The following is a 24,679-nucleotide window of genomic DNA, read 5'->3' as shown; positions in this document are numbered from 1 at the left end:
TACAGCAGGGACCGCCACCACCCCCTGCTGGAGCCTCGTGGAGATTTAGGTGTTTTCGCTCAATAAACACTCATAACGCCCGGTCTGGGAATTGAAACCGCGATCCTATGACCGCGAGACCGCTGCACAAACCACTGGGCCATTGCACCTCCACATATATATATATATATATATGACAGTGTTTGCTGTTGAAGATGAGGGATGAGCATTCAGCTTTTGCCGAACGACCTGAGCAAATGATTTGTTTATAGGGATCAAATGCATGTGCCTCACATTAGCTCCCTCCCTCCATCAAATCGACATTTGAACAAGTGCACGGTGTAACATGCATCAAGTGTCGAAGTGATGGCAGTGCAATTTGAGATGAAGTGTTTCACTTCAGAACACAATGTCACCACCCAGTCTGGGAATTGAAACCATGATCACTAGATCGTGAGTGCAACACCCCGACCACACATTCGAGTGTAGTCGTACCAAGTGCCGGCTGACTAGCCCTCATGCCGGTGGCATGTAAAAGCACCCACTACACTCTCGGAGTGGTTGGCATTAGGAAGGGCATCCAGCTGTAGAAACTTTGCCAGATCAGATTGAGCCTGGTGCAGCCTTCTGGCTCACCAGTCCTCAGTCAAGCTGTCCAACACATGCTAGCATGGAAAGCGGATGTTAAACGATGATGATGATGATGATATATATATATATACAGTTTAGGTGTATTCTGTTAAGAATGTATTAGAGTATAAAATAGAGTTCACTCTCCCTTATTATACAGGTAAACTGTTACTTATTTTAAAGCCTGTATATATGTGGATCTATGTTGTATTGAAACATGTGTAGTGGTCATTAAACAGCTGTCGAGTCGTACTCCCTCTTCCTTTTGACTCTATTTATTCTTTCCTTTATATTTATATATATGCTGAGATCGGTCTGTCCCACATCCTCAAAAAATTTGTCATATTGAGCTGAGTCAAACTGTTATTAAATATAGATGTCTTGCAAACAACTTGCACATGCAAGTGCTACCAGTTAAAAGCTCCATATACCGGAAGCTAGCAAGTGTATGGGGTCATATTTTCTAAATGAAATGTTGGACTGCGGGCATGGGAAACAGACTTGAAATGACGCTGAATCCATTTCTAAGTCTGGTGTTAGACACAGGCGTGGCTCAGTGGTATAAAGTTTGCTTCCCAAAGGGTTTTGGATTCAGTTCCATTATATGGCACCTTGTGCAAGCTTCTTCTATTAATAGCTCTTCTAATATAGCCTCAGGCTATCCAAAGCCTTGTGATTGCATTTGCTTGACAGAAACTGAAATAAACGCTGTGTGTGTGTGTCGTGTATAAAATCTGTTGTTATTGCAGAGTTTATGGTATCATAGGCATTTCTGACTCTTTGTGGCACTTTTGTATTTTTCCTCTTGTGAAGGTGCCGCTAGGTGTAACATAAACTTGTACAGTTGTGATTCTTCAGTTGTCTGCAATAGATGCATTCTTCATTGGTAGCATTTGCATCGAAGAAGCCATTGCCCCTTGGATAGGTATTGACTTCTACTATATATATATATATATATATAAATGTGTGTGTGTGTATATATATATATATATATATATATATATATATTGGTGTTAGGAAGGGCATCCAGTTGTAGAAACATTGCCAGATCAGATTGGAGCCTGGTGCAGCCACTGGCTTTCCAGACCTCAAACTGTCCAACCCATACCACCATGGAAAACGGACGTTAAATAATGATGACGATGATATATATATACATACATACATATATATATATATATATATATGTGTGCAGGAGTGGGTGTGTGGAAAGTAGCTTGCTAACCAACCACATAGTTCTGGGTTGAGTCCCACTGCGTGGCACCTTGGGCGAGTGTCTTCTACTATAGCCTCAGGCCAACCAAAGTCTTGTGAGTGGATTTGGTAGATGGAAACTGAAAGAAACCTGTCGTATATATATATATATATATACTAGCAGTATCGCCCGGCGTTGCTCAGGTTTGTAAGGGAAATAACTATAAAGCATTTTTAGAGAGTTATAGCCAAAAAATAGCAAAAAAATGGAAAAAAAATGATGGTAAATTTTTTTTTGAGAGTTAAAAAAGGTGGAGTTGCGTCCCCTAGACGGTCTGTGGTTTGGGTTTCTGATTCTCGACCCCATGTCGAATTTATCGATTTTTTTCAGAACTGGGGGAACTTTTCAAAATTTTCGCTGTGTTAGTTTTGAATTATGACATTGGGCTATGTGTGTGTCAAGTTTCATCAGAATCGGTTGAAAGCCGTGGTCAGAGTGAGGGTACGAGAAAACAGACACACAGAAAACGCACAGACAAACTGCCGTTTATATAGAGAGAGATATATATATATACCTATATATATGAGTGTGTGTATGTGTTTGTGTGTCCGTGTTTGTCCCTCCCCCCATCACTTCACAACTGATGCTGGTGTGTTTACATCCCTGTAACTTAGTGGTTTGGCAAAAGAGACCAATAGAATAAGTACTAGGCTTCCAAAGAATAAGTCCTGGGGGCTATTTTCTCAACTAAAGGCGGTGCTCCAGCATGACCACAATCAAATGACCGAAGCAAGTAAAACGAAAAGAAAGAATAAAAAGAATATACACACACACACACACGTGTGTGTGTGTATATATATATATATAAATGTATGTGTATGCCTAGTGAATGATAGCACAGGAATAACCTGACATTCATGGCTATCAGAGAATCTAATTTTCCTGTTTGTCAAAACTATTTCTCTGCCATTTTACTTCCCTGCCAGAATCTTGCGTCAGTTTATTGCCAACCAAAGTCACTTGACATTCAGAAATGACACACAGTCAGCGGTTAGCATTCATCACTCCCAAACTGCCATTCCTCAACTGGCTGCAAGAATATATTCTTGTTGTACTCTATGCCTCGAGTCTTGACACTGTCAAATTGTGTGTGTGTGTGCATTTAGAAGAATGGGTAACAAAATTCGATCTTTTGATATCTGGTGTCCCTCCCGATTTACCTTCCTCTGTTACCTGACATCAAGCAGTTCACTGGTTGTCATAAAGAACATCACAAGTCACAATCTGGTCGAGAAACGGGTCATTCTTGTTGCGTAAAAGAAGGGAAGACGACACTTCAAAATGGCATTTTTTTTGGTTGTCGTTCAATTCGTACGACACCCATTTCTCAAGTATTTTTGTTTTTCCAATCTCTTTCAAGTGGTTGGAAATTGTCATACATGTTACATCTAATTCAGAAGCAAGCTCTCGAACAGTTGTGCGTGGATTTGCTTTGACTACACCTACACCTTTTCTACAGATCAAGCAGGGCCATATATATCCCTATACATACATACATGATGGGCTTCTTTCAGTTTTGCCCACCAAATCCAGTCACAAAGCTTTGGCCAGCCTTGAGGTTACAGAAGGTACGTACCAAACACACCATGCAGTCGGACTAAACCTGAAATCGTGTGGTCAGGAAGCAAACTTCTTATCACACAGCCATGCCTGCATGTGTGTGTGTGTGTGTATATGGATCTGGACATCCTGAGATGGGAAGTGGTTGCCAATGAACACACACACTGGAGACAAGTACTATGCAAGCATATAAGAGCAAAGGGAAGAGAAACTGAAATTTGCCACTAAATATATATATATGTCTGTGTGTGTGTAGTACCGCTGCCGATTTTTTTCCCTCTGTCTTCCCTTCTCGCGATCTTTCTTTCTCCTATGTTTCCGACGAAGAGCCCCGCTCGAAACATTAAACCCTCCTTCTTTCCTGAGCGTCCAATAATACTTTATTTGTTCCATGTCCTCGCGTTGCTGTTTTTTTTTGTTTTTTTTGTGTTTTCTTGTTTGGATTAACTTTATATATTTATATGTGTTGTGTGTGTGTGTATATAATAATAGGAATGGTATGGAATTTCCAGATGGGAAAAACAATTATAATCTTAAAACTTACTGAAATCCAGCGTTCAACCTAGCTCTTGCGAACTTTGAAAACGATCTTATGAACATGATTAAATGGTTAAAGTTTTCCAGATACACAAATCCTTTCCAGAAAATCTTGTCTAAGAAAATCTCTTCAATGAAATCCTCTCCAGGTTTGCCCATCCTATCGGATAACACTGGGAATAATTATTTTGCACTGCCGAGTCTTTATAACGACTTGATCTTGAAAGAGCTTAAATCTGAATAGAAGCGTGCAAGCAAAAATGCTTGGGAAGAGATGTTCCCAAAACTCCCCATTATTTTTTGAAGGACCAAATGTCTGATTTTTTATCAAGTTTTTTGATTAGATTAATCTGCCTGACCAAGTCAGATTTGGGCAGAGTTAGTAAATATATAATTGATTGGTTTATTCCCATTGTTAGGGATAAGGTTCAGCTTCTCCTATGGAACTTTTTTTTTTTTGCTTTGTTCTGAATGTGAGATTATGAGGGAGGGGAAATGAGGTCCAGTGTTTGTAACATGAAGGGCTTCAATGGCATGTGGTTCAAGTGGGATAGTTATCTTTTATTTGTTCCAGTCATTAGACTCTGGCCATGATGGGGCACTACCATGGAAAAATTTAGTGTTGACTCCAATATTTCTATTTTTTAAGCCTGGTACTTATTCTGTTGGTCTCTTTTGCTGAACTGCTAAGTTACAGGGACATAAACACACCAACACCCATTGTCAAGTGGTAGTGGGAGACACACACACACATGCATGATGGGCTTCTTTCAGTTTCTGTCTACCGGATCCACTCACAAGGCTATAGCAGAAACACTTGATCAAGGTACCGTGCAGTGGGACTGAACCCAGAACCATGCGGTTGGGAAGCAGACTCGTTACCACACAGCCATGCCTGCACTTGTATATAAGATGTAAAAGGTTGTTTTCTCATTGCTGATTATGTTTGTGCCATTAAAATCAGTATGTCACTCTGGAGAATATTCTATGGCCCCTGTTGATTGTGGCAGGGCAGGTTTGATCCAAGGGACGGACGAGTTTAGGGAGGAATGGAGTGGGACAAGTGTGCGAGAGTGGAGATTGTTTGAGGTGATAGGTAGGTTCTTATTGTAGAGGAAGAGTTGTGAGACAGTGTGGGTCTGTAGGGTCTTCCTCTTAGCAGATACTACGAGTTAAGATCTGAGTGGGGGCTTCTGAAGGACAGATGAGAGAAACCTGAAAGGGCGCAGCTTAACAGTTTCTTGTCTGAGACTTTGTAAAATGGTTTACTGTTTTTGAAGTACAGCAAGTATGGCACCAGTGGTTAGTGATTCAACAACAGCAAGTGTCCAGTAGATCTATTTCTGTATGTGTACACACACACACACAGAGGTAGGTGTACAAATGAAAAGAATTAGCACATGTTATGGAAGTTTGATGTCTTAGGAGTTAAATGGTGATTTGTGTCACAGATGCTTTTAAGTAAAAACTACCAGCCTCGGTTTTTTTTTTTTTTTGTTTTTTTCAACATGGCTACTTTGTGTTCATGGTTGAGAAACTGGTAGAGGTTTTTAGCAGTGACAGGTGATCCATCAGCTAGAGAAAGAAACTTTCTCAGTGGTCTGATATTGTCATGATGATGAAATTCATTCAGCAGGTTGTTATTCAACAGCTGAAGTTTAGTGAAGTTCATTGTCAGAGATGTGAGGAATATGAAGAAATCATGGACAAGTTGTATGCCCTGCAACCCTGGGAGAACTATGTCAATGGGCCCTCTACCCCCAACACCGTTATGTACCCTCTTAGTTCTCTTGATTTGAGGCATTGAGACAGCTGCATTGTGGTTATTGTCAGCTAAGTGCCCCTCTTGCAGTTGTCTCATGTGGAGGAAGATATTGGTAGTTCCTCTTGTCTCCACAAAACTGAATTGTGTCTCATTGAGGATAATTCTTGTGCCCTGACCCTGTAACTTTGATAACCTCTTCCACCAACTTGATTCTCTCTTGTGTCATTGCATCTCCTCTGTTCTTGTAGCAGGTGAAGTCCTGTGAAACTGAGTGTGGGAGGTTCAATACTCAATTAACATCCATGAAATTATTTGGAAGATATCCGTGAGAAAACTCTGACATGGGAAAGTACTTGTGACTAAAGCTATGACCCAGTTTTCTGCGCCAGGTGCCAGGTGTTGCCAATTATCCTGTTTATTCATTTCATCACTGTTCTAGAGGAAGATGAAAATATAACTTCCTGTCCCCTTAAAATCTGTACATTTTCCTGTACCTTATAAATCTAAAATTTTATGAAAAGGTAATTTTAATTCATTTAGGTGAACCATTAGAATAGGTTGGAATTTAGTTGCATATCTTTATGATCTGAGTTCAAATCCTGCCATATTAAATAGGTGACTATTGGTTCCACTCCTTGGCCATTGTTGGAATATGTCTGTTCTAGAAATCATTAATATGGATGACGTGGCTCTCATTGAAAGTTTGCCTTCTCTGCATTCAGGGTAATATCTTGTTTCACCTGTGGATGTCAGGCTGCAAATGTTGTAAGTGTATTGGACGTATGAGAGGATATATACTTGTATATACATAAAGGTGGTGAGCTGGCAGAAACATTAGCACGCTGGGCGAAATGCATAGCCGTATTTCGTCTGCCGTTATGTTCTGAGTTCAAATTCTGCTGAGGTCGACTTTGCCTTTCATCCTTTCGGGGTCGATAAACTAAGTACCAGTTATGCACTGGGGTCAATATAATCGACTTAATCCCTTTGTCTGTCCTTGTTTGTCCTCTCTGTGTTTAGCCTGTTGTGGGTAGTAAAGAAATAGATATATACTTGTATATACATATTTATACGCAGCAGTGTATATATTATTGTATATACTTACAGTAAGAAAGCATGACTCTGCTTTTTGATGTGTTGCACACTAATTGTTAAAGAAAGAAAAAAATGCTTGTTTGCCCAAAAGGTGTCTCATTTGTATGAGGTCCTCCACAAGTGCATGTTTGGGCTGCTTGATGGCTTGAGGGATTATTACCTTGCTGGTGAGGGTTAATGACAGGAAGAGCATCTGACCATAGGAAACTCTGTCTCAACGTATTCTTGTCCATCCCGTACATGCAATGAAAGGTCATTGAAGATCTTTGATTTGTTAGTGTTTGTCTTCCACTCCATTCTCGCTGACCATTTCTGGTAGCGTGATCTTCAAATGTTGGGCCTCATGGAAGCGATGACAAATGGCCGAGACCTTTAGCAAAATGCTGTGCTTGAGAAGACTCGTCAAGCCAAGTGAAACTACAGTCGTGGCCATTGCAAGTGCCATGTAAATGGCACGTAAAATGTAGCCATTATACTCTTGGAGTGGTTGGTGAGCTGCACCAGGTTCCAGTCAAACCCTCCAACCCATGGTAGCATGGAAAATAGACGTTAAATGAATGATTATGACCCCCACCCCACCCATTGCAATGCTGGACTAATGAGTCACCGAATTCGATCTATTGATATCCGATGTCCCTCCCAATTTACCTTCCTGTGTTACCTGCCATCAGTCAGTTCACTCTTTTATTGACATCCACCATCTTCTCAACCCCTTGGCCTCTCTTAATAATTCTCTAACACTGTCACCCCACCCTTTTCTGCTTCCTCCCCCTCATACGTTCTATTTCTCTCTCCCACTCCAGTTCTACTTCTACATTGACTCTGCAGGAGAACTCCCTAGCCAAAGATAAACCTCTGTACCTGGCTTTCGTTGACATGGAGAAAGCCTTTGACGGGGTCCCCTGATCCCTTATCTGGTGGTCAATGTGGAAACTAGGGATAGATGAATGGTTAGTGAGAGCTGTACAAGCCGTGTACAGGGATGCTGTCAGTAAGGTGAGGATTGGCAATAAGTACAGTGAAGAATTCTGGGTAGGGGTCCATGAAGGACCAGTCCTCAGCCCCCTCTTATTCATCATAGTCCTCAAGGCAATAACAGAGGAATTCAAGACAAGATGACCTTGCTCTAATAGCTTAGTCACTATAAGAACTAGAGGAGAAGTTTCAGGTGTGGAAGCAAGGATTAGAATCAAAGGGCCTTAGAGTCAACCTAGCAAAAACCAAAGTCTTAATAAGTAGGAAGGCAGACAAACTACAAATCCCCTCAGGTAGATGTCCCTGCTCAATCTGTAGAAAAGGCGAAGGAAGAAATTCAATAAGATGTACCTACCCAGTGTAAGCTATAGACACATAAGAGGTGCAGCAATATCAAAGGAAGGCTAACTGGGAAGATAGTTTTTGTATGTGGCAGATGCTCAGGAGCAATAAATACTGAAAATGTGCAGAGAACAACTTCTGCCACATTCCAGGGGGAAAAAACTAGAAGTAGTTGATAGCTTCCATTATCTGGGTGACCAAGTCAGTAGCGGGGTAGGATGCGCTGAAAGTGTAGCTGCTAGAATAAGAATAGCCTGAGCAAAGTTCAGAGAGCTCTTACCTCTGCTGGTGACAAAGGGCCTCTCGCTCAGAGTAAAAGGTAGACTGTATGATGCATGTGTGCGAACAACCATGCTACATGGCAGTGAAACATGGGCCATGACTGCTGAGAACATGCATAAGCTTGCAAAGAACGAAGCTAGTATACTCTGCTGGATGTGTAATGTCAGTGTGCATACACGACAAGAGTGTAAGTGCCTTGAGAGTAAAGTTGGACCTAAGAAGCATCAGATGTGGTGTGCAAGAGAGACGACTGCACTGGTATGGTCATGGGTTGTGTTTGGATGAGGGTAGTGTCAAACTCTAGCAGTAGAGGGAACCTGTGGAAGAGGTAGACCCAGGAAGAGGTGGTGAAGCATGACCTTCGAACATTGGGCCTCACTGAGGTGATGACAAGTAACCGAAACCTTTGGAGATATGCTGTGTTTGAGAAGACCCAGCAAGCCAAGTGAGATCGTAACTGTGGCCTATGACAGTGCAGCATAACCAGCTCATTTAAGACTACTCTTCAATCATTGGGCAATAAACTGTGCTTGTGAAGACTTGTTGAGTCAAGTGAAGTCATTGTCATGGCCAATGACAATAACGCCTTTGCCAGTGGCACGTAAAAAGCACCAGTCGAGAGTGGTTGATGCCAGTGCCAGCTGAATGGTCCCATGCCTTTGGCATGATTAAATACCTTCCAATATTTTGTTTCATTTTTCTACAGTCCCAAGCCTCTACCCAGGGGCATTGCTGTGGGCACTGTCCCTTCTGTATATGTCTACCCAATCCAAAACATCTTTTATGAGCAATTTCTTTGATTTCTCAACCATTTTTCTACTTATGGAACCCCTCAGTTCCTATGTTGCTTGGACGGATCCCCATAATCGTTTGATGTTTAAAATATCCCATTATATTTTTATAATTAAATATTAAGAACTAGCCCTATGACCCGGCTACACCGGGTCATAGTGCTAGTGCATGCATATACAGCTGCGTGCATGCACACATACACGCGAGTATTGTCCAAATCTCCGACCAATCACATACAGCTAGCTGGCATTCAATTGGCGTATCAAGTTCCGGGCATTTTGATTGGGTTTTGGATAGAAAATTCACAAAAAAGTCACTTCTATTGATTTTTTAATGGCTTTGCGGGGTGACTGGGGAGATGTAAAGATGTGCACGACCACCCTTGGGCGGTTTTGAATGACCAAAGAAAGTGCAAGCCCTCTAACTGAAAAATTGTGGATTTGTATAAAGGACACACACACACAAACATTTTGCCGTTTATATATAGAGAGATGGTATAAAACAAATTGGTCCCTAGTTGGGAACTACTGCTTTAGACTTAATGCTGGTGGTGGGGAAGGTGTTTGCAATAACCCAGTCCAGTATCAGTGGTCGTTTATTGGGAGCTGTTTGCAATTTTACAGTCCTTCTTGGGTCGACAAAGAAGTACCAGTTAAATTCTGGTTTGATTTCATCGAATCTGCTTTTAACCCTCACCAAACATTTTGTCTTTTGCCTGCATTAGAAATTTGCAGACTTGTTTGTGGCATTTCTTCTGACTCATTCTTGGTTCAAACCCTACTGTTGTTGACTTTGTCCTTAATTCTTTCAGGGTTAATGTAATCAATTTGTCTCCTCCTCAAATTGCTGGCCTTGTGCCAAAATTTGAAATCATAAGGTGGCAACTTGGCAGAATCATTAGATGTAAGAAAAAATGCATTGTGGCATTTCTTGTGGTTCTTCATGTTCTAAGTTCAAATCCTACCGAGGCCAGCTGGAGCGTTTCAGCCTTGACTTGATAAAATAAAGTACAAGCAAGGCGAGCTGGCAGAATCGTTAGCACACCGGGCGAAATGCTTAGCGGCATTTCATCCATCTTTACGTTCTGAGTTCAAATTCTGCTGAGGTTGACTTTGCCTTTCATTCTTTTGGGGTTGATAAAATAAGTACCAGTTGCATACTGAGGTTGATCTAATCGACTGGCCCCCCTCCCCCCCAAAAAAAATTTCGGGCCTTGTGCCAAGAGTAGAAAATAAAATAAAGTACAAGTCAAGTTTCGGGGTTGATTTAGCTCTTTTCTGGGAGGCTTTGTGCCTGAAACAATTTCTATTTATTAATTAAGGGTGTAAGCTGGCAGGATCGTTAGCACACTGGGCAAAATGTTTTGCAGAATTTCATCTGCCTTTACGTTCTGAGTTCAAACTCCACTGAGGTCAACATTGTCTTTCATCCTTTTGGGGTCAATAAAATAAGTACCTATTTCTTTATTACCCACAAGGGGCTAAACACAGAGGGGACAAACAAGGACAGACATAGGTATTAAGTCGATTACATCGACCCCACTGCGTAACTGGTACTTAACTTATTGACCCCGAAAGGATGAAAGGCAAAGTCGATCTCGGCGGAATTTGAACTCACAACGTAACACAGACGAAATACTGCTAAGCATTTCGCCCGGCGTGCTAACGGTTCTGCCAGCTCGCCGCCAATAAAATAAGTACCAGTTGAGCAATGCTGTTGATTACATCAACTTACCCCATCCCCGAAATTGCTGGCCTTGTGCCAAAATTTGAAAACATTGTTATTATTATGACAGCTGGTGACAGATGAATAATTAAGCACCAACTGAAGCACTTAGTCTGAAGTATTTAGTCCTACACCTCCCAGTTTTAGTTCAGGTCACACTGGAGTTCATTATATTTTCATTTTTCTACTCTCAATAAAATGAGTGAGTACCAGCATTATACTGGGGGTACATTTGTGTTCAATGTAAAGAACTTGTTTATTTAATGTTATGGTGGTGAGAACCCTCTCCTGCAATGGTCACTCACAGTGGCTCCCTCTTTAAACATAGTCACCAACCCTCCCTGGCCACAGACAGCACCACCAACATCTGTCTACTCAAATTTATGTCACTCCTCATGTAAAGCACACACTTGAAAAAATCTGCGGAGAGAGTAGAATAAATATCAAAGCTACAAGACAATCCATAATTGCCTTGTCTGTCTGTGTGTCCTGCTGTCTTCCTGCCAGATGTTTATTATCAATGTGATTTAAAATAACAGCCTACCTAGTCTCTCTCTCTCTCCTCTCTCTCTCTCTCTCTCTCTCTCTCTCTCTTTATTAAGGAACAACAATGCTTTAGCTATAATAATATAGTGTATGTGTTCTAGCTATAGTAGTAGTAGTAATAATAATAATAATAATCATCATCATCGTTTTAACATCCGTTTTCCATGCTAGCATGGGTTGGACGGTTCAACTGGGGTCTGGGAAGCCAGGAGGCTGCACCAGGCTCCAGTTTTGATCTGGCAGTGTTTCTACAGCTGGATGCCCTTCCTAACGCCAACCACTCCATGAGTGTAGATAGAAAGACATTTACAGCACCTAGGTTTCCCAAGCGGTCACCCATCTAAGTACTAACTAGGCTTGACTTTGCTTAACTTCAGTGATCGGACGAGAACTGGTGTTTTCAAAGTGATATGGCCAATAATAATAATAATAATAATAATAATAATGAAGAAGAATTATGCAAGAAGGGACTACACAATTCAATGTAACCACAACAGAAGTTGCTGGAAAAATACATGGGGTTGACTGATGAAAGGAACCCTAAAAAAAAAGAGACCGAGAGCACTATACTGGCAGCGCAGGACCAAGCTTTGGTCACGAATTGGAGGGTCAACCTGAGGAGTGAACAGGTGTCTCTGCTGTACTGCATCTGCAACAGAGTGGATGAAACCATTGCCCATATGATGAACGAATGCCCTAGACTTGCCCAAAACCTCTACAAGTTATGGCGACACAACCAGGTAGCGAAAGTGCTACATTTGAAACTGTGTGAAAAGTGGGGACTAGAGAGAAGCAAGGCATGGAATGAGCAGAAACCACAGAGTGGCAGGGTGAGAGACTAGCAAAATCCTCTGGGATTTTCCCAATCCAAACAAATCAAGTGCTAGAGCACAAGAGACCGGACCTAGTGGTGGTGGACAAGGTGCACCACATACGCTATATAGTTGATGTTGCATGCCCCTTTGACCCACGAATAGTCAAGAAGGTGGGCGAAAAGATAGACAGACACAACTCTCTAAAATACGAAATATCCTGGCTATGGAAAAATAAAGAGGGGGAGATAGTGCCAACTGTTGTTGGGTCCTTGGGAATAGAATCAGAAGGTATCAAGAGGAATATAAAGGAAATTGGAATAGAGTGCCCAATAGAACTGTTGCAAAAGGTTTGCCTCTTTGGCAGGGCCAGAATAATCAGAAAAGTATTTGGTAGCTGAAAAGCACGAATAGCATGGTCCCGTGGGCTGCAGGTAAGGTGCCCGCTATGCATGCAAGACTCCAGGTATTACAACAAAACCTGTGATAAAGAGATGATAATAGTTCTTTCTGTTATAGGCACAAGCCCTGAAATTTCAGGGGTGGGGGTCTTGTTAATTATGTTGACCCCCCAGTTCTTGACTTGTACTTATTTCATTGACTCTGAAATAATGAAAGACAAATCTGATGTCGGCAGAATTTGAACTCTCATGAAATTTGTGGCTTCATGGCTGTTAGGATGAATTATTATTGTCACGAGTGGTTGCATTTTAGACTAAATACCTTGTGGTATTTCCTTCTACCCTTTTATATTTTGGATTCAAATCTTGAGTGGCATTCTACTTTGTGTGAACATGTAAACAATAACGATGTCACCATCTTCGTCATTTTAATGTCCACTTCCCCATGCTGGCAAGCGTCAGCAGGCAGCTGGGATGTCTTTCCTGTCACCGACCTTCACCTGTTTCCATGGCCAGACATGCTTTCTACAGAAGATTGGAAATGAACATTGCTTGTATGAGTGATGTTCATTTACATTCACCACATGATGTCAAGACATGGGTACTCAAGCTCACACACACACAGATAAATAATAGAAAATGGATTGGGCGACATTCTTTATTAAATGTCACTACAATTGTTTCAACACTCTTTTTCGCACTCATAATACATTGGTGAGACAATATAAATAACATATTGTGTAATCCCTATCAGCCATCAAATGGAGACTGTGGGATTCTTGATGTATATCCAGTAACAAGTCTATTTCCACTGTATGATGACATCAGGTTGCCAATAACTGAGGACAAGCTTTGCTTGTATTCTACAAAGTTTTTAATCTTATTTAACCATATATTTTTGACTTGTTTCAGTCATTAGACTGTGGCCATGCTGGGGCAGCACTGCCTTGGAGAAGTTCTAGCCAAATGAATTGACCCCAGCACTTGCTTCTTTCTTAAGCCTGGAACTTATTCTGTTGATCTCTTTTGCCAAACTACTAAGTTACTGAGACGGAAACACATCAACAATGGCCATGAAGCCAGTGGTGGGAAACAAATACAAACACATGTATATATACAATGGGCTTCTTTCAGTTTCTGTCCACTCACAAGGCTTTGGTGTGCCCGAGGTACCACACAGTGGGACTGAACCCAGAACCCAGTGGTTGGGAAGTAAGCTTCTTGCCACACCTGTGCTCTGATATATATATATATATATATATATATATATAAAGAAAATTAAATCCTTATTGTTTCCCATGCTGACATGGATTGGTTTGACAGGTGCTGATAAGGCCCCAGGAGCCATTGTTTTTTTTGGTATGGTTTCTGTGGTTGAAGGCTTTTCCTAATACCAACAGCTTTACAGAACATACTGGGTGCCTTTCATGTGACACTGGCAAAGAGTGCTTTTTACATGGCACTAATACGTGTATAGGTAAATAGCCAAATCAGACTGGAATCTGGTGCAGTTCTTCGGCCTTACCAGCCCTGGTCAGACCGTCCAACCCATGCCAGCATGGACAATGGACGCTAAATGATGATGAGGAATGGGCTTTTTTTGTTTTCAGTTTGCCCTTAACAAATCCACTAAGATGGTTTAGGCTGGCTAAGGGCCATAATAGGAAACACTTGCCCGAAGTATCATACAGTGGGACTGAACCCAAGACCACATGGTTGGGAAACAACCCTCTGAGCCTCACAACCATACCTGAGTCTACATGACCAAATAAAATCGATACTGTTACTTATTCTAACGACCCACTTCCTTGCCCTCCCAAAATTGGTTGCATGTAATTTATCCAGATTCCTGCATAGACCACCTCTCCCCCCATCACTGTCCTACAAAATTCTTTACCTAATCAGCCTCCACTCCATACATCTCCTAACTACACACCTGACTAAAACACCTCACATCTGACGCATATTCAAATTGCCTCCTCCTCCAGCTCCTGGGTGAAGGCCACCAAAATGCATGGAAACAAGGCAAAAGAGGTCAACACTTGAAATCCATGTCAAATATTTAGAGTTTTACTTATTTCAGTCCCTAGACAAGGGGGTACCCCAGCACGAGGCACCACCTCGAGGAATTTTTAGTCAAAAGAATTGATCCTGGTACTTATTTTTGTTTTGTTTAAGCTTGGTACTTGTTCTATTGGTCTCTTTTGCCAAACCGCTAAGTTATGGGGATGTAAATACACTAACATACATGATGGACTTCTTTCAGTTTCTGTCTACCAAATCCATTCACAAAGCTTTGGTTGGCCTGAGGATATAGCAGAAGGCACTTGCCCAAGGTGCCATGCAATGGGACTGAACCCAGAACCATGTGGTTGGGAAGCAAGCTTCTTACCACAGAGCTGCACTTGCACCTAGAATATAAATTTAAAAACTTGTTGATTGAAGATTTGTTATAGGAAATCAAAATCAACCAAGATAATACGGTTCTATATTTGAAAGATGAGGAATTATGTACCTCATTTACATTCAGGTAGTGACTTGAATAAAAGTAATAATAATCATAATAATAATATGTGGAACAAATAGGGGTTGCAATAAGGGTGGAGCCCTTGCAGAAAACAGCACTGCTTGGAACCGCTCGAATACTCCGGAAAGTGCTCGAAAAAGAAGAGGTGTTACCATAGTTCACTGGTAGTGAACAGCTGACACTGTAGTTCATCTCCAGCGTTAGAAGCTGTGCAAAGGCAATCATCATCATCATCGTTTAACGTCCGTTCTCCATGCTAGCATGGGTTGGACGGTTCGACCAGGGATCTGGGAAGCCAGAAGGCTGCACCAGGCTCCAGTCTAATCTGGCAATGTTTCTACAGCTGGATGTCCTTCCTAACGCCAACCACTCCGTGAGTGTAGTGGGTGCTTTTTACGTGCCACCTGCACAGGTACCAGGCGAGGCTGGCAACGGCCACGGTCGGATTGGTGCATTTTACGTGCCACCGGCACGGAAGCCAGTCGAGGTGGCGCTGGCATCGGCCACGAGTCGGATAGTGCTTTTTACGTACCACCAGACCAGGGGTCCTGGCTGGTTCAATTCGATTTTGCAATGATAATAATAATAATAATAATAATAATAACAATATTATTAATAATAATAATAACAACAACAACAATACTGGAAATATACCTTAGGAATGAGAACCCAGGTTCGAAATTCCCTCAGGATACCTGATGAAGGCTGGAGGGTATATCAGCCGAAACGTTGTGTTAACAATAAACAAGATGAGGACGAATATCCGTCAAATGGAAATAATGTATTGACTAAACTTCTTCAGATGAGAAACAAATGATGTTCATGATGGGAAAACTAGATGAGAGAACCTCTAAGTGGTCTGGCTAGAAATAGTAGTCAAATCTGTCTCACATTGCAATCCACTACCTTAAAGAGGAGAAGGACTCATAGTTGCAGATAAACTGGGGCTAACAACAATCATAAGCAAATCTGATAAGCAGATATCATCATCATCATCATCATCATTACCATTTAATGTCCATTTTCCATGCAGGTGTGGCTTGGATGTTGGCACAGTTTCCACAGCTGGATGCCCTTCCTAATGCCAACCACTTTACAGTGGACTGGGTGCTTTTTATGTGGCACCAGCACTGGTGAGGTCTGCTTTGGCATGGTCTTATGGCTGGCTGTCCTTCCTAATGCCTCCACTCAATTCTAGTTTTCTACCCTAACTCAATGAGTATCTTCTCGTACAAACTAAGTTTGAAGTCTGCTTATTGCCCCAGCTATTGCCCCACCTATTGCCCCACCTACTGGCCCACCTATTGGCCCAACTATTGCCCCACCTATTGGCCCACCTATTGCTTCACCTATTGCCTCACCTATTGCCCCACCTATTGGCCCACCTATTGCCCCACCTATTGCCCCACCTACTGGCCCACCTATTGCCCCACCTACTGGCCCACCTATTGGCCCACCTATTGGCCCACCTATTGCCCCACCTATTGCCCCACCTATTGGCCCACCTATTGCCCCACCTATTGGCCCACCTATTGGCCCACCTATTGGCCCACCTATTGCCCCACCTATTGGCCCACCTATTGGCCCACCTATTGCCCCACCTATTGCCCCACCTATTGCCCCACCTATTGGCCCACCTATTGCCCCACCTATTGCCCCACCTATTGCCCCACCTATTGGCCTCACCTATTGCCCCACCTATTGCCTCACCTATTGCCCCACCTATTGCCCCACCTATTGCCTCACCTATTGCCCCACCTATTGCCCCACCTATTGCCCCACCTATTGCCTCACCTATTGCCCCACATATCCTTCATCAAAGAATTATGCCTAGTTTTTATTTTATTTTATTGTTTTTACTGTCCCAACATTAAACATGTGAATACTAACTTAACTATTGTTTTCCATGCAGAGGGTGTGGCTGAACAATTTCTACTTGGTGATGGAATATTATCATCATACTCATATACGTCTGCTTTCAGGATATTCTTTGGACTGTTTGTGATATCAAAGACAACAGAAATGTCAAAAACCTAATTCTAAGAATTGTATTCAAGAGATTCTTTTAATTCCATTTCTTGGGCTTTTTTTTTTTGGCTTTTTTCTTTTTGACGGTAGCCACCAAAGTAAAGATCTTTCTAACAATGGTATAACTGTCACTAACAGACAGAACCAGACATTACAATTCCTAAGATGTTGGCTTCTTAAATTTGTAATGCTTAGATTGACCACCCATTGACTCTTAAAGAAATGTTCAGGTGTGTGTGTGTGTGTATACATCAACATTGTTGTTGTTTTATTTCTGCTTTTCAATGCTGACAAAGTTCAGATTGGTTTTATGCAGTCAGTGTTCTACTGGTGTGTGCTTATTCGATCGCCAATACTTTCAGGCACCAGCCCAGCAAGAAAACAGTGCACCCAGCCTAAACCTGAGGTGAATAAAAGTCTAGTTGGGCCATTTTCATTCAAAAGCTATTAGCGTGGTTCACCCCAAAACTGAAGAATCTGAAACAAAAAAAGAAAGGATGCTACACAGAATAATGAAGACGTAACAATGGTGTTGCCATGGGGTGCAAACCAGCTGCGAAAAGTTTTATCAAAATCGATTCACAGAAAACTGAGAAATGCTAAACTTCACTCCTGAGCTATTAGCATGGTTCTGGGTGTATACTTCACCATTCAACATCCATTTTCCTTGCTGGCATGGGTTGGATGGTTTCACAGGAGATGGCAAGGCCGGAGGGCTGCACCAGGCTCCAATTGTCTGTTTTAGCATGGTTTCTATGGCTGGATGCCCTTCCTAATGACAACCACTTTACAGGAGTGGACTGGGTGCTTTTTACATGACACCAGCACAGATGCCTTTTTATGTAGAAACAGGTACAGTTACCTTTAACAGGGATGGTGCTTTTTATGTGGCACCGGCATCGTTGTGAAGTCCATTAAACACTGTATTTTATATATTGGAAACATTATCTGATATCGTGATATAGATCTTACTACATTGGCTGAGACAGGCTTATTATATGAAAAGTTGACACTTACTCTTGAGATTCACCAAGGGTTGGGATAGTCATGACTATTTTGAACAACACAGCCCTGGGTGAAACTTAGTGTAGATTGTCAGTTTTTGATATTAACACACAATTGGCTGCTCTGGCAACGAGCACCATCCGAGAGTGATCGTTGCCAGAGCAGCCAACTGGCTTCCATGCCAGTGGCACATAAAAGGGCACCATTCGAGCATGATTGTTACCAACGTCGCCTTACTGGCACCTGTGCTGATGGCATGTGTAAAAAGATTCTAGCGAGGCCGTTGCCAGTACCGCCTGACTGGCCCCCATGCTGGTGGCACGTAAAAAGCACCCACTACACTCTCAAAGTGGTTGGCGTTAGGAAGGGCATCTAGCTGTAGAAACTCTGCTAGATCAAGATTGGGGCCTGGTGCAGCCGTCTGGTTCGCCAGCCCTCAGTCAAAATCGTCCAACCCATGTTAGCATGGAAAGCGGATGTTAAACGATGATGGCATTACACAGTTTGGTGGTGGTGGTGGTGGGGGGGGGGGGCTTTGTTAAAACGGTTATCAGCTAAACAGGATGGAAGCTGAGCTATGGGAGTGGCTCTGTTGATATGTACCTCTACCATTATTTAGGATGCATCGAGTGAGTACCATAGCAAAAATGATAGATTCTTTATAGATATGTAATTCAAAAATAACCATGGAGGAATAATGGAGGACATGGGGAACAGATTCTTCTGTCCCATCAGAAAATATTGTGGCATATCTTGAAATAATAATATGAATGGATTTGGTTGAAAAAAAAACTGAAAGAAACCTGTTGTGTGTGTGTCTGTCTCCCACTACTGTTTGACAACAGGTGTTGGTGTGTTTATGTCCCTGTAACTTAGTGGTTCAGCAAAAGAGACCAATAGAATAAGTGCAAGACTTAAAATAAAAAAAAACACAAGTACTAGGGTCGATTTATTTGGCTAAAAATTCTTCCAGGTGATGCTCCAGCATGGCCGCTGTCTAATGACTGAAACAAGTAAAAAAAAAAAAAAAAAGAAACAAAGAAGGAAGATAATATTGCGAGTGAATAATTAAACTGAGACTTATTATAGATAAATCAATGTTAATTGTTAATCTCTGTTTCTGTAGGTGAGTCAGGCCTGAGCGATGAGCAGCTCTGGTTGGATGCACCCCTGTTACTCACCCACACCTTCAATCCGTTGGAGCTTTTGAGCTGATCTCAAAACGTTCGAATAATACAGGTTTGCTTCAAAAACACCAACAACAGTAATCACAACTGCAAAATGCCTAGACGAATCAGCGAGGAAGAAGCTTATCACGTAACCTGCTAATAATAGGTTAATCTTCTTTTAAATACCATGTCCTAATACTTTGGTGAAATTGTTTTTGTAACAGTTGACTCTGACATTAAAACGGAACTAAAATGTGATTAGATCACGTCCTCTTTAAAAAGTAGGATATTGAGAGGAAGACGATATAAATGGTTGTTTAACATACAGTTTTGACTTTGAATTCCGTGAAAGCTGTCCACCATAATAAGGCTGATAAGAGACTGGTTTAGATTTCTTGATGCGTCTCTGACAATTGCTTGAGATAACAGGATATTATTTCTGATTTTATGGTTAGAAACGATTAACAACAAGCATTCAGATAAACAGCTTGTTGAAGTAGATGTTGGAAGCAGGATTGCACTAAAAAGACGTGGAAGGTGGAGCCAGTCAGTTCTTTATGGTAGAGGGAAAATGATAGGATTTAAGTTTGCACCCCCATAGCTAAGAGAGGGTTTCTATGTAATCCATAAAACATTCAAGAAATTGGTCCTGAAGAATGTTTTGGTTGATAAAACCTTCCAAATTAAAATTTCTCTTTGTCTATTTCAATGTTTCATTGTCTGTTTGTGTTGTAAATTGCTGAAAGAATGTTTTCATTTTCTCTTCCAGTGGCCTCGAGTATTTCATCTGTGAGACACCCCTCTTGCTAGAAACATGTCGTCTGGTGACAATGGCAACCATTCCAGTGAGAGGCAGCCCCTGCACAAGGAGAGTCATGAGGACAGTGATTTTGCTGCCGACCTAAATGCACACAACGGTGCCATGTCCGTTGATGTGACGTCGCTCATCGACCAACACACACCATCTGGTAGCGGCCCCGAGGACATGAGGGCATTCTCCATAGAACCAGTTTTTATGAACACAACAGACAATCCTTACAGAGAGACAACAGTTTCAGTACCCCACATGGTGCGGCGTGTACCTTCTGCCGAGATGTTGCCACGACCCTGGAAACACCTGCAATGGGTCTTGATTGCATCCTGTGTCAGCTTTCTATTCTTTTTCCCCACAGCAATTGTAGCGTATCACTATGTACAGAAGACACTGAAACACCAGTCGAAAGGACTGTATGGTCTCATGCAACGGGACGGCAAACTCGCTGTGTGGTTTGTCTATATTAGTTTTGTTGTTGGCATTGTTCTATGGATAATAATAGGGGCCGTGGTCAGTTGTAAGGATGGTTGTTGAGCAATTAGGACAGTTGCACATTTGTTGTGGTGTGTATACAACAGTTTAATAGACAAAAGAAATATACATATATATATATATATATATACACACATATACATACACACAGACACATATATACATAGATAAACATTATATATAAATGTTATACATTCAAGCATGCATCATAAACCGCCACACACATACACCCAAAGCCCTAGATATATATATATAAATATATATCTGCTCGCACACACACACACACACACACACACTCTCGCTTTCATTCATCTATTCATCTGTTTTGCAAAAGACTATTTAATGGTTTATAAAGATGTTGCTTGACAAAGGATAACGAATCCTATTGCTGAGTGATGCTGACAAGTCACAGGAGGATGTGTTGAAGCAGAGAAGATAAAACAACTGGTTTCTTTTTTTTTTTTTATCTTCTCCGTCTTAAAACATCTTCTAAGTTGTCTCTTGCTCTCTCTCTCTCCCTCATTCACATAAAATATACATTGGATAACTCGTAGAGTGAGAGTGTGGCTTGTGATGAGTGGAGAAAGAACTAGAAACAATGAGTGAGTGAGATACAGAAATTCTCTCTCCTTTCGTTTCAGATTCTGTGCCCCCCCCCACTCCTGGAACCATAGATTCTGATATATGTTTAACAGTATTCACCTCCCCCCCCACACTTGATATCATTTCATTTTCTATTTTTTCCTACAGCTTATCGCTAGCTTTTTTCTTTTTCTTTTTTTTACTTAAATTTTGGAATCTCTTGAAAGGATTACGTATTTCTAACATTTTAAAATATTTTTCTGGGGTGTTAAATTAAAAAAAAAAAATAAGTTGGAATTGTTTTTTTTAAATCCAAAGTTTAATCCCAATCCCCTCCCTCATTCACTCACACACACACACCTCCATCCATTGTCTCCTGCCTGTCCTATATTTGTGTGTGTTTGTATGTACACACTCAGACACACACATATATATACAAACACATACATAGTGGTGTTCAAGAGCAATTAAGAATTACGTTATTGTTAAATAATAAAATTATTAAAGGCAGTGAGTTGGCAGAACTGTTAGCACGCCAGGCAAAATGCTTCGTGGCATTTCGTCCGTCTTTACGTTCTGAGTTCAAATTCTGCCAAGGTCAACTTTGCCTTTCGAGGTTGATAAACTAAGTACCAGTTGAGCACTAGGGTCGATGTAATCGACCTAACCCCTCTCCTCAAATTGCTGGCCTTGTGCCAAAGCTATTATTTTAATAGTTTCAGAATTTTTCTTTTGTTTCTGTGCCTGGCCAACCCTGTGCCGTCACTGAATCCATGCAAACATCCACCTGATGATTCTACATTTATTGCTTAACGGATGTTTCTAGTATGTTGGCTCATCACTTTGTTTTTCCATACAGATGTCTGAATAGTATCAACACTGCCAGAAATCCAGCAGTGTTGGTCAGATGACCTCCACAGTGTCACATTTAGTGTCTGTTTCAAAATTAAAGGTTCATATATAAATAGTGTGTGTGAATGAGACTTAACTGGGACACGTTTAAATTTTTTTTTTTTTACATAATAAATGACTGCCATTAATCATTTTATTATTATTATGAACAGAGCTTCACCGTTTGTACCTGCCCAGGTGTGTTTTCTTTTGTTGTTTTCACATCCTGGTTCTGTCACGGTGACACTGCAATATGTTAGGTCACTTCTAGGAACATTTTGTGAGAATGTGTTGTGTCTTTACATGAGGTGGTGGGGGACCCCCCTCACCCTTTTACCAGAGTGTCATGTTACAGGAATGTCCTTGTGTGTAGCCTCACCCGGTTTCTGGTGCTGTATTATTAACACATCTGGAGACTGTGTAGAATCACGTTGTTTAATATATCTTGTATATGTTTTTAGTATATTATGGCATCCCTAGAATTTGTTAAATTCTTGTTATATTACAAAGAAACAATCCCCAAATGCCAGCCATCGCTTGTACCATTCTGGTGCTGGTTGTTTCATATCTGGCAGCAAATAACTCCCAGCTTGGTTCTGTTTCTCGTGAAACACTCACAGACCAGCATTGTGCCGTTGTTGAAATCCAGGAATAGACTCCCGTCATGTTGTAATGTGGAATTACCTCAGACCAACAACATGGCATTAGGTTACACCCTTGGGAATCACTGGTATCCTGTTTTCTGTTATAATCTTCCTGTCTTGGAGATTTGTTCCATATTCTTCTCTCATGTCCTGCAAATTTATTTTTGTTTTAATAGATTTTATTAATGTTTAGGCTCTAGAAGGTCTGGTGCTATTTATGGTTAGGTCCAACCCATGTTTGGGGTTTAAATCATATTATTTCTGCTTCATATATCTTGGTCATATTTTGAAACTGGACATTTATGACCCTTGGTCTAAAAAACAAAAAAACAATCAATGTGTACCCCAATCATTGTTTAAAAAAAAAAAAGAAACTTTGATCAACTTTTTTCTGTTTTCCTTTCTCTCGTCCAAGTGATGAGAAACTTGTTTCAAATTCTTGCTTTTGTACTCCAGGCACAAAGGTTGAGTTGTTGACACCCTGGGATTTCTCACCCTGGGTTGTTGCAGTAATGCTTCCCATTCCTGGAACTGAGTCAGACTAGTCCCAGTTAGTATTTCTATGCTTTCCTAACACTAACAAGATTGAGGGGGTGGTGGGCGCAAAAGGAAAGATGTTGGGGGATTGGAAAGTTAGGTTGTCTTGATAAATATTTGAAATCATCTACACCGAGTTCCATTGGGGGGGGGGGGTCACATGATTGTTTAATAGAGCTGATGGCGGGGGTTTGCACTTGCATACCCACGTGTATTTATTGGTGTGTGCATACGCTGGTATATTTGTGTGTTCACACATACAGATGTTGTGTGCAGATGTATATATGTACATCCATACATTGGTGGGTGCACACAGCCATATAGACACATCAAAGTGTGTATCACTTTTTCAGTATTAAGAGAAACAGATATGCAGCCACATGCATATGGACGTTGAGAAATGGGTAGATAAAGTAATTGAGGTAATCAGAGTAAGTGACAGAATACTTAAGATTAGAATAGTGCTTCATCATAGATTAGCAACCATTATATCGGCCTATGCCCCTCAGCCAGGGCTACCCGATGGACAGAAAGACAGTTTCTATGACACCCTACTGCAGACCACCTCATTGACGAACGACAGGGACCTTCTCTTTGTGGCTGGTGATTTCAATGGGCATGTTGGACGACATGCTGGGGGCTTCCATGGTGTACATGGAGGCTATGGTTATGGTTCCCGCAACGAGGAGGGAACCAGGCTGCTGGAGTTCTGCGATGTGAATAGTCTTATGGTTTGCAACACTAACTTCAGGAAACCGACAAGCCACCTGGTCACCTACCGATCGGGCCGGCATACTAGCCAAATCGACTACATCCTTGCCAGAAAAAGGGAAAGATGGCTGCTTATAAATGCCAAAACCTTCCCAGGCGAAGAATGCACCCCACAACATAGACTGGTAGTTAGTGACTTTAGGATCAGGACTAAGAGGGCGACTAGAAGACGACCAACATGGAGAAGAAGGGTCTGGAAGCTTAAAGACCCTGCGAATAGACAGAGATTTAGAGACATGTTACTTGAAGCCTTTGACGAAATGGAAGGGGGTATAGCTACACATGGGGTAGAAGACAACTGGACGCTTCTGAGGGACAACCTGCTGAAAGCCACTGATCAGATCTGTGGCTGGTGCAAAATCCCCTTAAGACCCAAAATAACGTGGTGGTGGAACAATATTGTTGACAGGGCTATTAGACAAAAGAAACAGGCTTGGAAGGACTGGAAGAATGGTGGTAGCAGGGAAGTGTATCAGACTGCCAGAAGGGAAGCTAGGAGACAGGTCTATCTAGCCAGAGGGGA

General features: G+C 41.6%; 1 long non-coding RNA gene and 1 other non-coding gene across 2 annotated transcripts; one reads left to right on the top strand and one right to left on the bottom strand.

The window, feature by feature from the left end:
* The first annotated feature begins 1,764 nt into the window (after positions 1 to 1,764).
* Positions 1,765 to 21,525, top strand: LOC118764756. The gene is made up of 2 exons (XR_005000553.1): positions 1,765 to 1,796; positions 20,974 to 21,525. It is a non-coding gene; the product is annotated as an uncharacterized LOC118764756 (long non-coding RNA).
* LOC115216008 lies at positions 11,787 to 11,905 on the bottom strand. The gene has a single exon (XR_003882057.1). It is a non-coding gene; the product is annotated as a 5S ribosomal RNA (ribosomal RNA).
* Positions 21,526 to 24,679: the final 3,154 nt, after the last annotated feature.

This window comes from Octopus sinensis, linkage group LG9 (genome assembly GCF_006345805.1).
Source record: "Octopus sinensis linkage group LG9, ASM634580v1, whole genome shotgun sequence".
Taxonomy (NCBI): Eukaryota; Metazoa; Mollusca; class Cephalopoda; order Octopoda; family Octopodidae; genus Octopus; species Octopus sinensis.
This window is presented reverse-complemented; position numbering and strand designations above follow the sequence as displayed.